This window comes from Sebastes fasciatus, chromosome 15, assembly GCF_043250625.1.
Source record: "Sebastes fasciatus isolate fSebFas1 chromosome 15, fSebFas1.pri, whole genome shotgun sequence".
Lineage (NCBI taxonomy): Eukaryota > Metazoa > Chordata > Actinopteri > Perciformes > Sebastidae > Sebastes > Sebastes fasciatus.
In genome coordinates this window covers 14350697-14364140 of record NC_133809.1, presented here as the reverse complement: position 1 = coordinate 14364140, position 13444 = coordinate 14350697, and the positions used below count along the sequence as shown (strand labels likewise).

Genomic DNA, 13444 nt, shown 5'->3' with positions numbered 1-13444 from the left:
CATCTGTTTTGCTTTAAGATATTTTATTACTGAAAGTGTATGAAACCCATGACCAAAATAGTCATACATTGTCATTGTGTACAAATAATGTACAGCTTTATTATTTTATATACAGCGCCTATTTACCCTGCACTATATTCATTTTTAACAGTTTTCTTCATCTCCTGGTATTTTTATATCTGGTATATTTTATACTTTGTACTTTGTACTACTAACTTGTGCCTTTTTACTAACATGTTTGCACTATGGAACTGTGATGCTGGAAACTTGAATCTCCCTCGGGATCAATCAAGTTACTATCTATCTATCTATCTATCTATCTATCTATCTATCTATCTATCTATCTATCTATCTTATTATTACAATTAATTATAGTGAAAATAAATGATTCCCCTTTTTGCTGGAGACCCCCTGGAACCCCTTCAAAGACCCCTGTGGGTCCCCGAACCCCACTTTGAAAACCAATAACATCAGACTGTGGACTCCCAGGTGGGATAAAAAAAGCAGCTGAGATTTGCCTCTTTGCTTCAATATATTCTTTAGTTATTATAGGGCAACATTAGCATTCATTTGGAGTCGTGTTTCTGGCCACCTGATGAATGTAAGTCCAATATTTACTCTCTTGTAGTTCTGTTTCTATTTTCTACGAAAACTCTTGAGGGAAATACCTGTCCCTTTAGCTGCTAAATGCTCCACTATCACCAGTTAATATTACCCACTAACTATAGCTAACTGTGTCTGTCTGTCTGTTTGGTGCTGAGCAGGTAGTGTACAGTATGTGTCAAGAGCTTTTTTTGGCAGGAAATGATGCTTTGAGAGTGACGGTAGTGAACCAAATCAGTAAAGTTGTGGGCAGGTGTTGTGTCAAGTGCTGTTTCCCGTCGCTTATATGTGTTTCCCCCTACCTAAAACTGAGGGGGGCGCTGTCATTTGAACATGAAGGAAACACATTACATTGCATTAAATGCAAAGACAGCCAGTGATGCTGCAAACAAAGCAGGCAAAAACAGTAACAAACACATTTTGGACCCTTGGAAATTATCAGTCACCTCTAAATGTCTACCAACTCACTGGTGGAAGTGTGAAAAGTACAAGCTTTATGGTCAGTGTATGTGTGACGACCCCTCCACTCCACTTTTTGCTGGTTCACTTTTGTTTTGCAGGAGAGAGGGTCGTCAGGCTGATGAGCCACACCTGGGCTTGGTGTGGTTGGGATAAAAGCTCTCTACCTTTCAACAGATGTCGCTCTCTTCCTTGGCTGGCACACCTGTTTTGGTTTTGTTTGCAGCAGACATTTTCACACATGCCTACATCACTGATTACTGACTTTCCACGTTTATTTAGTTATTGATTGTTAGTTTGTTAAATAAATGCCTGTTACTATTTTTAAACTCGTCTGGTCTCCCATTTTTGTTGCAACCTTTGAGCCGGGTTGTAACATATGTTTTGGTCATTTGATTTTTTCTTTCACGGATATTAAAAGACAAAAAATTTAGATTTTTGTTTTAAATTACAACAAATAAAATTGAAATACAAGACGCTTTTCTTTATCGGGGTCAAAAAGGGGATGAACTAAATTTAAAAAACGGGTTGATTTTAATTTTCTATTTCTAAAAACTAAAACTGAAATCACTATAAGACAGAAACGAAAAAATGCCTCGTTTTTTTTTTTCATATTCTGCGACAGGAAGTTGCCATTTACAAAGTAAGAGCGGGTATGAGGACGGTGCTGTGTATGAGAGGGGGAAGAAGACATGACTGCAGAAAAACTATTAGTTTTATTTCATCCCCTTTTTCACCCCTGAGACACACTTTTATTGTTTCTAAAAACTATGTACTAATCCGTGTCCATCACCTTCAGTTACACAGCAGCACCGTCCTTATACATGCTCTTACTCTGTAAATGGCAACTTCCTGTTGCAGAATATGAAAAAATGAGGCGTGTTTTCATTTCTGTCTTCTAGTGATTTTATTTTTGTTTTTAGAAATAAAAAATGAAAATCAACCCGTTTTTTAAAGTGTAGTTCATCCCCTTTTTGACCCCGATAAAGAAAAACGTCTTATATTTCAATATTAATTTCTGTATTTTAAAATGAAAATCAAATAACCACTCATTTTTTGTTTTTTGATATCCGTTTGTGAAAGGAAAATCGAATGACCAAAAGATACACTGACCCTTTATGCATTTGAGGGTGGATTTTCCATTTTTCCTGTGCAGCTGCATGTGTGTTTCTTCTCAATGAACCACTGGGTGGCGCTCAGCACTCACAGTTTCCAGCCACTTTCTATTTGTTCATGCATCAAAGCCTCAGAGAGTACAGTAGCCTTCGTTTCAGGCTTTTTCCCTCCTGTGATCCCCAACCATCAGTCTGCAAATTTTAGCTGCTAGATGTAGCTGCTTGATATGGATTGCTATAGGTCACATTCATATTAACTGTATAAACTAAGGAGAAATCCATCAGGCAGGTTTTCCAGTGCACTGCAAGATTTTCACTTAATTGCAGAAATATTGAGTGCATTTTGGTTTGGTTTTTTAATTTAGACAGTGTGATATTATTCAAATCTGGTCAGCGTCTTTTGATTTTAGATTATGTAAAACAAATCTATATGTATGAGAAGACTATTCTCTGGTTTATAGGTTAATTTCCTTCAAATGAATTCATGCTTTGTCTACAGCACAACCACAAACTTCCCTTCAGTGTGACAGTCTCTGGCTCTGGGGTGTTTTTTTTTTTTTTTTTTTTAGTTCACACTTGAATTGCTGTTTCCCTCCTCTTGTGCTTTCAGTTTGTCTGTGTGTTCTGAACATTATCCCTATGGGGGGTTACAGTCACTTCGTTAGAGAGGAAAATGCATTATAATGTTGTTGAGCGGAGAAAAAGCATGAGATTCAGTCAGAGATTTCCTCTCGGAGACAGTTGTTCGTGATGACCCAAATGAAATATGATGGCATTGTGTGTGTGTGTGTGAGAGCAGAGAGACGAAGGAGTGCACTCATCCCTGCATCATTTTTTGATGGATAACTTTCCTCCCTCCGCTCGTCACGCGTTGGATGTCACGGTGATGACGAGTGGCTTCCTTCTGCTTTTCTGGCGGGCGGTGGGATGTGACAGTCGTACGGGCAGCTGCCAGCATGCGTCTCGCTGCTCTTCCTCCTACAGACTCCCCTCCACTGCCTCTATTACCCACCCCACCACACTCCCAGTTCAAACAATAAACACCTCACTTAATGTCCATTTTACCAGCCACGTCCTCAACGATCCACAACACAGCATCTTAAACTGTGAATATCATTTCTTTCTCCCTCAGCTGACCTGTGTGCTGCTTCAGAAATAATAACAGCGTTGAGGACAGGAACAGCAGTGACAAGACAAGCCATTACAACGCCACGCAACACAACAACAGAGGACAGACAGCACTCAGCTCCAGATGGGCGCTTCCTGTGCCAGGCAGGAAATGGCACTGAGCTCCCTCGCCATCATATTTCATTTTAGCAGAGAACGGAGATGATCATCACTTCATCTTCGGCACATCCATCCCCCAACGGGTGAGCTGTAAATTCATTTCAGTCTTTTTGTTCTCCTCTGCGTGGATCCCACTTGAGTTGTTGTCATCATTGGCAAGAAATACTGGCCATTCAAACTCCAATATTTATTTACCCTCGGAGCCTTTTCCACTGCCTGCTGTGGCGTCTCCCTGGGTGGGACAGAGATGATTCGATCGCGGCTGACCACACACAGATGCGTACAATTGTGCCCGACATGTGTGCTCATGTGCAGACAAACACACTTAGTTAAATGCACATGTATACGGCACGAAAGCTCTGGTACCATCCTGACAAATAAACTGGATTCCAAGTTATGTTCATTAAAGGGGCCCTCCACTGATTTTACTCATGATCGTCAGTGGGCAACTCCGGGGTCCGAGAAGTGAAGCCAATGTGGAAGTGCCTTAAACTTGCATTTTTTCTAATAGCCGGCAGGAGGCGACTCCTCTGGTTGCAAAAAGAGGTCAGATTGTATAGGAGTCAATGAGAAAATGACCCTACTTCTAATGGCAATGGCTAAATACCGAGATGGCGACGTCCAAAATGCCGAACTCGTGGCTTCAAAACGGCAGTCCGCACACCAACGGGTGACATCATGGGTGACATCACGGACATCGCTTCTTATATACAGTCTATGATGATGGTGATGTGGCGTTCAACTAAGCCTCAGTCGTATAATGTCTTCTGTGGCTCTGTGGAAGCTTTCTGAAGACTGAAAAAATCCCCCTGGTGACATCTTCAGGGTGATTTTGAGTTCAGATTGAGCTTGGGCAGTTTAAATTCTCGACAGGAAGCTTGTGTTACAACCCAAATGCAGGAGTTTGAAAGACGTATACTTATAAAGTATGTACTGTTGCATGCAGTATACATACAATTGGGGCATACTACTTCATCATAACATTGCACCTTGAACTTTGACCCTCTTGCTCATACTGTATATCTGCTTTGCAGAGGATTGTGGGTCAGAATAGCCAGAAAAGCTTGCTGGTATACAGCAAAATGCGACCGGATGTAGTAGGACATCCTGGTATTTACTGCTTTTGACACACTATGTATTGGGACATACTAAATCTTTTTCTAGCTTACTAAATAGTATGGTAGTATGGGTACTAGAACGCACAGGTAGGCATTTAACAGATCGGGAGGGTATAACAAATGACACTATGCATTATTGAAATTATGTTTTTAACAATCCGTCACAAATAGCGTCAACCAAAAGAGATGAGTAGATTATAACAGTTTGAAATCATACCATATTTAATATGGATAAATAACCCAGCAGTAACATTAAAAGTAACACTAACATTGGGTCAAAACAACCTATTGGCTCGGAAGGTTTCGCGATCGCAGTACATGTTATGCGTCTTAACCGCTAGGGCACCAGGACAACAGTTTGTACAACTATTAAAGCACTTCTTAATGGCCCCAAATCACAAATTTGCCTCAAAGGGCTTTCCAGTCCGTACAAACAGTCTGTTTTTTTTATACTTGGTTCGGATACGGAAAAACTAAAAGGAGCAAACTAGCAACAACAGAGGAGGGATCCCTCTTCCAGGACGGGCAGACATTCAATAGATGTCGTATGATTAGAGTAGACAGAAATAGCAAACATAAAACAAAGAACCTCCAAAGGAATAAAGGGAAAAAAACCAACATTAAAGGCATTATAAAACCGGAAAAACACACCAATATCCTGCATGGACATACAATATATGTGTGTGTGACTGCATGCAATGTGTGTGTGTGTGTGTAGCGACTGCTTCATCCCTGTGCTGCGCAGTGCAGATGATGCGCTCAGTTCTGCTGTGTAGGCCCTGTGTTGAACAGATGTCGCGGACGCTGATACTGTCCCCGCGCTGAGCGCGAACAAATTACAGGCCGATATACACATGAGAACACACACACACACACACACACACACACGCGCACACACACACACACACACACACACACACACACACACACACACACACACACATGCTGGAAATATGACCTTCAGATTACAGATGGCCCCTATCAGAGGCTGCCGGCTGGATTTGCAAGATGTAAATACTGAGGGAGTAATCCAGTACAGGGCAGAGGGGGGTATAACATGGGGCAGGATGGGCACCAGATGGCGCATGTATGTGTGTGTGTGCGCGTGTGTTAGAGGGAATGTTAAGCATGCTGAGGCACTGACATTGGGATTATGGTAGTCTGTTTTTGATGTGCCACAGATGGACCTGTAGTGTTTATTCCTCAACTCTAAATGCAGGTTGATAATAGCCCTCAACATGAAAACCCCCCGTTTTTGTTCACCTTCTCTTTGCCCACGCTGCACCATGGAAGAAAGGTTATGAACTTCCATTATTAGTTAATGGATGCCTGCGCCAAGAGTGACCTTGTGTAGCATGTGAGCAGTAAACCGAGGAAGAGAATGCGAGCGTGAGTGCTTCGACTTTCAACCTCGATTTCCCCCTGGTGTTTGGCGAGTAATATCAGACAGATAGGGAGGAAGAGAGACAGAAAAAAGAAACACAAACTGGGAATAACAAAAAAAAAAGGGAAACGGCGTTGTCATATGAATGAGGCCTCGTTTAAATCTTTGACTTGCAGAGGTCACAAGCCAATCGAGCTGGCACACCGTGATACGGCGTGCCATCCCGGGGAACATTTTCTCCCGCACATCCTTTTTCATTTCACCTCCTCCCCTCCTTCCTCCCCTACTCCCCGTCTCTTACATCCTTTTTGTCCTTGCCATAATTTCATCTCTTTGCACGTCATTAGCAAGCTGGCGCCTAATGAATTTCTTATCTCTCCGAATTCAGTGGCTGTTGTGATAACGTTTATTGTGTTCGGTTTTACTATTCACCACATCGGAGGCATGGGTGTGTGTGTGTGTATGTGTGTGAAAGAGAGGGGGAAAGAAACAGTAACAGTGAGGAATATTTAGACAGAAAGTCAGAGACAAAGAGAGCTCTCGCCAGTGGTGGCATTTCGGTTGTGTAGCATCCAGTATTTCAGTTTAAAACGTGAACGGGAGGTATTGAAATGTTTGTGTGAGGTGTAGAGGTGGATGGCAGCACACTGGGAGGGATACGGTACATGGATACACATCAAGAAGAACAGGTGGCGGGAATGACAGAATGAGGAGAGGAGGAAATGGAGGAAAAAAAACCCCACAAAGGATTGGCTGAACCTTTTGGAAAAGAGCTTGAAAGCAAAAAAAGAAACTAGGAGCCACTGATTAGAAACTGATACAGCGAGCGAGTGGAGAAGAAGGAGCTTAGAGATGATTAAACAAGGAGAGAAAAAAGGGATGGGAGGCAGATCGAAGGACAGCAGTGGCAGATGGGAGTGTTCTGGTCTGTTACTAATGTTCCTCGGAAGAATTAAAGTCCAGGAAGAGGTGAGCACACACACACTGGCTCACACACACACACACACACACACACACACACACACACACACACACACACACACACACACACAAGCACACTATCAGCTCAGTGTAGGTGTTAGTGAGGGCCCCTGTAAACATCAGCAACCCCCTACTGGCTTTCCCTCAGCAGTAGTTAGTGACTTAGTGACCCATGCAACCCCTCACACACCAGCATCAGCCCCTGTAGTAGCGCATGGTCGATCCAAAGTGTCACCTCACTAAATACGGGCACACACACACACACACGCACACACACACACACACACACACACACACACACACACCACTTGCTAAAAGTGTTAAGCACATTCCTCTGACACCTTTCCTAATAACCGAATACATGTGGGGTGAGTTGTGTGAGGAGGAGTGAGGAAAAGAGGAAAGGGAGATTGGTTGAAGAGCAGCTGTGGCACACTGTCAGCATTAGTGTAATGTGGTGTCAAAACAAGGCCTCATTGAGCACTGTATTTTAATGTAGTACAGTAACACTATTGTGGCTCGGGAAGCTGATTTCCTGTACAATAACATTAGGGCTTAATGCGACGGTTAATGCGGCATGTGTCATCCAAGCATCTAAATAAAGGTAATTGCATATTTAACCTGCAGAATAAAGTCTATTAAAGGCTGGAACAAATCTCGTTGAGGCGAAATAATTGCAAATATTCTATTAAATTGTCCGAGTAAGGGTGAAATCAGCAGCTTTAAATTATAGCCTTTGTCACAACTCCCTTCAAAAATACTGACACTTTAATGTTGCCTTACTCTTGAGCAAACATTACAAACTTTGCTTACAACTTGTTTGTATCTTTTGTAGCATCTTCTGGTAAGACTGGCATAAAAGTAGTACATCAGATTCAAGTTGTTCTGAGACACATTCAACTTCAAAAATCTGATTCCTTCTGTTCACTACCACCTGCTGTTGTCACAGTTCCTCACCGTACAGTTTTTGAACAAAGAGTCTGGAGCCGAATTCCCAAAGTTTCCTTGAAGTAACAGTTAGTCTCAGTGGAAATACAATAAAGAAAAGTCATGTTTATTGCATCCATACCAATAAAAGCGTGTCAGTTTCTGAGGACAGCACGGAAATAAATAATAGATAATAAAATATTTGATCTAAATTCTTTGGGTGCTATAAATATTTTATGCAAAAAATTCAAATGTTTTTTTTTGTGAACAACTTTTTATTAGTTCATTTTGACAGAAAAGAACATGTATACATATACAGATATAGTTCCAAAACAATTAAACTTAAATTGATTCATGGTATATTGTGCATGTACATAACAATACCTAGCACGCAAATAATAATATAGAAACATGCATACAATATACCTTAACATAAACGTATGTCTGCACAAACAGATACAGATACATGATGTACTTATATGCATGTATGCACACACACTTACACATGCACGTATGCATGCACTTACGCATGCACACACATGTGTCTTAATGTCAGCAATTTGTTTTATAACTATATTCAACCCCCCAATTTCCCTCCCTGGTGGGTCAAAATGTAAAAGTTGACAGTATTATGGAGTGGTGTTGAAAAAGATCAATCCATTAGTATTACTACTGTTTAGAATAGCAGCGTCCTTGGTGATAAAGCAAACCACACCTCCTCACTGAGATAAGAAATAAAATAAAAAGATAAAATCTATAGCTCACTGTGAGAGCTTTCCTTAATCACTCATATACTAGAAACTACTGCAAGGAATTTTTAGACTCTTTTTTCTGTTGTCATAATGTCTGTACATACTGCCACTGTTGTGCAGTTTACCCAAACATAGTGTCACAGCGTCTGCTCTTTGAAAAACACTAGTACCCCTTATGGCAGATTACCCTCCAAAATACCTTGAAAGCACTGTGATGCAACACACTTAATTGTTCTCCAATACCGCAAGGGTCAGGGACATCACCAGTGCTTTAGTTGGAGTGTCAAACAAATTAGACTGGTGTGCTCTGACGTCTTTGAAAGAAAGAAAGCGTAGCTCCTAGATCGATATGTTGAAGGACAACAGGCAGTGAGTGTGAAGGGAAGTGACACATGCACACATGTCTGTAAATCTCTCCCAGAGTAAAGGTCAGAAAGAGGTAAGCTGTGCGTTTAGAAATTATTTTAACCCAAGTTAAGGCTATGAGGAAAGGAGAGGACGTCTCTGGAGAGGCTAACGCTGGCTTTCATGCTTTCATTTGATGCCAAAATTCCTCTTTGAAGGCATTTTACATCTAGCCGCTGGAGAAAGGATTCATTTGAGGATGCCGAAAGGGACGAGTTAAGGCAACTCATGGGCCTGTGATGAGGACTTCTATCATTCTCTTTCATCGTGCATGCAATTTGCGTGTATCTGTGTGCATATGAACACAGATCATGCCAGTCATCCTTTATGAAATCTTCACATCCATCCTCATCGTCTTTTGTTCTCTTGCAAGAGGAGCTTACACGGCACTCGCACAGTTCCGCACCAGCAGCTCAGACAGGCTTTGTACACGGGGTAGCGAGTCAACACAAGGACCCAGAAGCTTCATTACTCTCCCACTCCCAGTCTCATCACAGTAGAAGCAGCCAGAAAGCAGCCACCGTGTTGTTCGGCGCTGCAGCGCTTGCCAACTGTCCCCGTGTCCTGGGCCAGGCTGAAGTGGGCGCGGTCCGCAGAGAGATGCTTAACTGCCTCAGCAGGAACATCAGGAGCGCAACTCTGCTAGCTGTCCCCACGCATATGGCCCTGTTTTTCATTTTTTGGGTGTACACAGTGGAAAGGAGAGGAGGTAGAGCCGAGGAATGGATGAGACAAGATAGAAGGATAGGTTGAAAGAGACGGATGGACAGGAAAAGGGAGACGGAGAGACGAGAGAGACTGAGATGGAAAACCAGAGTGGCAAGAAATGAGTAATTGAGGGAGACAGAGAGAAAAGGGTTGAGAGGGTGTGAAATGCGAGAAGAGAGTTTAATTTGTTTTTCGGCAGTGTCGTGCCGTCACAGAAATGTGTTTACCAGCCCCTACTTTGCCATTAGTGACACTCGGGCGCTCCTGTAGAAGAAACCAAATAGGTTCATAACTGCCTCATGTATCCTCCAAATGTCCCTATAGCTCTCCGTCTGTTGGACTGTGTCCGTCCGTATGTCTCCTCTCCTCACTTCATCCATCCCCCTCTCTCTGTCTGTCTCTCTCTCTTTTTGTGTGTTTTTTTCCTTTCTTGCTCTTGTCTGTTCCCTCCTTGTGTGCTCAGTCTTTCTCCACGTTTGAACCGCTGCCTGTTGTCGTGATAGAAGGCTGACCCAGAAGTGCCACGGTGCAATGAGGGGTGGAGGGGTGGAGAGCATGTAAATGAGAGAGAGCAGGACACATGCAGACACTGTGTCCCATTTTAGGGGCCACCTCCTTTGACAGATGTGACCCACCATGTTGTAGCCTCCCAAAATGTGATGGTCTACACAGATTCATAGCAATATCACTTTCTACCCCTGCCTCTCAGAAACCTAAGCTAGTCCATGTCAACTTGTAAAATAGCACAACAGCTGTCAGTGTGTCAGTGTGCTGACTTGACTATAACTTGCCACAAACTGCATGTGATTATCATAAAGTGGGCATGTCTGTAAAGGGGAGACTCGTGGGTACCCATAGAACCCATTTTCATTCACATATCTTGAGGTCAAAGGTCAAGGAACCTCTTTGAAAATGGCCATGCCAGTTTTTTTCTTGCCAAAATTTAGCCTCCTTTGCGATAAACTAGTATGACATGGTTGGATTCATTAGGTTTTCTAGTTTCATATGATACCAGTATCTTCACTCTAGCTTTAAAACTGAGCCCGCTACAACCTAAAAAAATGTGTTAAAGAAATTAGTGGCGTCAAAATGAATTTGCGTTAACACGCTATCGTTATTATCACATTAAACCTTGACAGGTGTATTTTTGCTTGCATGCTTTTCAGGTTAACAGTCCCAAGTTCTCCACCACCGCGGTGAACCATCCTGTCTAAAGCAGCCTGGAGGTGAAAGGTGTGACTACACTGACTCCCGCTGTGGCTGCTGCTAAACTATTTAAAGGTGTTAACTTCCTCCCGTATTCTGGTGTCAGACCTGTCGGCTGTGAGCGCCGCTCAAAGAGCGAGACGGAAAATACCCTTAGTTAATATTTTAACAGCTGAAAGAGTTGGAGATCAGCTAGAGTGACAGGTACATGTGAGGCAGATTGAATCCAAGTGTCAATACTTGGAAGAGAGTCGGACCAAAGTGTGCTAGTCCGAGGTCTTTTTTGAGTCAACACTCAGCATCGCTGTGTTGACTTAAAGATGTTGACCTGAGGGACAGAAAAATAATAGAAAAGACAGAAAAAGACGAAGGAGAGTGTGAAATATGGTAGAAAAACATCAAAGGGAAAAAATCTGTTCTGTGGGTGTGTGTCGCCATCTGCGCAAGTCCATGAAGTTATGTGCTTGTGTGTGCACGTGTGTGTATTTGTGTGTGTGTGTGTCTTGGGAGCAGCTTGTGAATGGGAGGCTTTAGGAGGGAAAAGTTGGAGCAGAAAGCTGCTGGAGGTAATCTTGTGGCCTACAGCTGATAACAGCTTTCCACCTGGAGCCTCTTAACAAATGCCTGGACCACCATCAATCAACCAAATGTCCTTCAGAGAGTGTTAGAGAGAGAGAGAGGGAGAGAGAATGTAATGACGTAATGCAATGTTGAGACCAATACTGTATGTATAACTACGATCATTGAATGAGCAACAAACATGCAACATTTTAAGATTTTCACACACTTGCGCTACTCCATTTTAAGGGGCACTCCAATAATTTAATATGGCAAATGACTGGAATTACTACGCAGCCTGTGAAAATAGCTGTATAAGGTCTTCTGTGGTCCCTGAGGGAGTTTTATCAAGTCTGAGAAAATTACTTAAGTGACATCCCTTGGGTATCTCAGCTTTGGCTTGAAAATTACACATTTTGACACAAAGCCTGTGACACAAATTGGCTGTGTGGAGAAAAAAAAATAGTGGTTATCTTAATCGGTGCTGCTTTGATTTGACCATTTTTTTTTTTTAAATCTCCTGCTAATAAAGGCATGACTATGCTATTGCTGGATCATTGAATCTCTCTGATGTCAGGATCTGGGCGCTGTGTCCTTCACCCCACCCCTACACTTTTGCCCTGAGACGTTATCGGGAGACTCTTTGTACAAATAGTTCATTTTAAGCATACCCTGGCCTTAAAAAGCGACTTAAGATCAGCTGAATATCTTGTTATTGCTGGCCTTCAGTGGTTTAACTTCACATCTTGCTGCAGTGATGTACAGGTTTACTACAGGGTGTGTCAGTAAACTGTGACATGAGTGCGGTTACTGGTGCAACCAGTCATTGTTGTGATAATGTCTGTCTGACATATAAAGCTCTAAATAGACTGATACGACCAAAACAAGCTTCTCCTCCATTTTCTTGGTAACCGTGGTGACGAATCCCGCCAGATGATTGGTTGCCTGAAAAGGAGCGACGGCGATGTCACCAACACTTTTCTGAAAAGTTCAGAGATTTTCAAATAGAAGTTCTCTGAGCAGACGAAAAAAATGGAGAAGTGCTTTGAAAAAAGACGCTTTTTCTCTGCGACTGCATACGCTCTCTCCTCATTGAGAACAACTGCAATAAAGAAGCTGGCGCTCAGAAAAAAAATGCTATATAGACACAGGCCCTTACAAACTTGTATTAAGTTACTCTAAGTCCCCCAATTTTTTTTTTAATTGCTGGAAATCTCTTTTAACTGTCTGGTCTAATGTAACGGATGTCCCGATCCGATCTTAGAGATCGGTATCGGGGCCGATCAAAGCATTTTTTAAGTGATCGGCATCGGCTATATTGAGCTTGATACGATCCTTCGTTTTACGTCAGCCGTCACACAGGTGTTTTTACTCGCGAAGCTTCCATGCACAGCAACGCAACGAATGCAGCCGCCATCGACTCTCCAACTCTCCGTTGTCCGTCTCTCCTCCACTCCGCTAATAGCAGGGGCTCGAAACACCACACATCATAAACGGTAGCAAAAACGCCGTATGAGACTGTTTATTTGTTATTATTATTTTACCTAATTTATGCACACTCGTTTGATTTCAGCACAGTGTGAGAGTCTCTGATTGATTTTAATCTGCACTGTGCAGCTGTATTATCTAGGAAAATAGAAGTATCGGATCGGGACTCGGTATCGGCAGATACTCAATATGAAAAGACTCGGGTCGGGATCGGTGGCAAAACAACTTGATCGGGACATCCCTTAATGTAACACTGGAAATGCATGCAGCTTTTAACCCCAGAGTTGATTTGGATGCACGAGGCGGTGGCACATCAAATGGCCTAACTTTGTGTGTGTGAGTTTGCGTGTGTGCACATCTGTCCGTCTGTCTGGTCCTGGCCTAATGGGCTTCAGCCCTTGCATTGCTGACAGAAAATCAATGACCCTCTTGGTAGGCTCAATACCGCTAATG

General features: G+C 42.6%; 1 long non-coding RNA gene across 1 annotated transcript in view; it reads left to right on the top strand.

Annotated features, from left to right (window-relative positions):
- Positions 1–470: 470 nt before the first annotated feature.
- Positions 471–13444, top strand: part of LOC141783125 (uncharacterized) — a 35570-nt gene continuing 22596 nt past the window's right edge. The window contains exons 1-2 of the long non-coding RNA XR_012597216.1: positions 471–601; positions 3310–3547. This is a non-coding gene — a long non-coding RNA (uncharacterized LOC141783125). The remainder of the gene's footprint in view (positions 602–3309; positions 3548–13444) is intronic.